Source organism: Mastomys coucha, unplaced genomic scaffold (genome assembly GCF_008632895.1).
Source record: "Mastomys coucha isolate ucsf_1 unplaced genomic scaffold, UCSF_Mcou_1 pScaffold12, whole genome shotgun sequence".
Classification (NCBI taxonomy): domain Eukaryota; kingdom Metazoa; phylum Chordata; class Mammalia; order Rodentia; family Muridae; genus Mastomys; species Mastomys coucha.
The window spans coordinates 89,196,695-89,197,605 of NW_022196894.1; positions in this window are offsets into that span (position 1 = coordinate 89,196,695).

Sequence of the window (911 nt, forward strand, 5' to 3'; positions counted from 1 at the left end):
GCAGAACTGAGCTGATTGTCAGTCTTTGATCTCAGCAGTCAGCTTTTCGCTCCACAGGTGGGCAGCCTTAGTCCCGGCCTGCCATGGCATTCTTTCGCTTTCGGGAACGGGAGGGAAACCACAATGATGAGAAAAGTTACATGGTTTCAATTTATCTGAATTTGTTAACATTTTAAAACATTTTAAGTAAATAGAATTGCATCACATTCTTGTTTCCCTTTTGTACCCCAACTCATCCCAGAGACCACCCCTTCAATATCTGCAATATCTTTTTTGTCATATACTTTAAAATTTATAAAATATTATAACAATAAAAATGAGCATTATAAAAGTTGATATAAAACAATCAATTTAATAGTTTTATGTAGATGCTTGTCTATAGCAATACTGAAAATACATGTTTTTCTCAATATAAATTTTAAATAACTCCAAATATATTAACTGTATATTTCAAAATAATACATCACTACTAGTATTTTTTAAATGAACATAAATATATAAAGTCTTTTTGTTTGTTTGCTTGTTTTGTATTTAGTAGAGCTTAAAATCTTGGCTCTTACTATGGTACAAGCCCAAAATAAGAACAATTTTTAAACATTGGATTTCATTGTAATAAGGCTGTATGTACTTCAGTGACTCTCACATCACCAAAGGATTTTACCTCCATCATAGCTAAGCTGAGAGTTGACAGTTCTGCTGCGCCAAGGAATGAATTGTAGGCACGATCTTTGGATACAGACTTCCTGCTATGGTCAAAGCTATTTGACTTGAGTGAGTGACTTTATTCTTAGCCCACAGAGAACAGGTTACATTCATTTAAGAAATGGGGTGTGTATTAAGATGGGTCTATCCATAAAGTCATTCACCAACTGTTTTAATGAACAATGGTTCTGCTTGGAGGGTGGCACAGA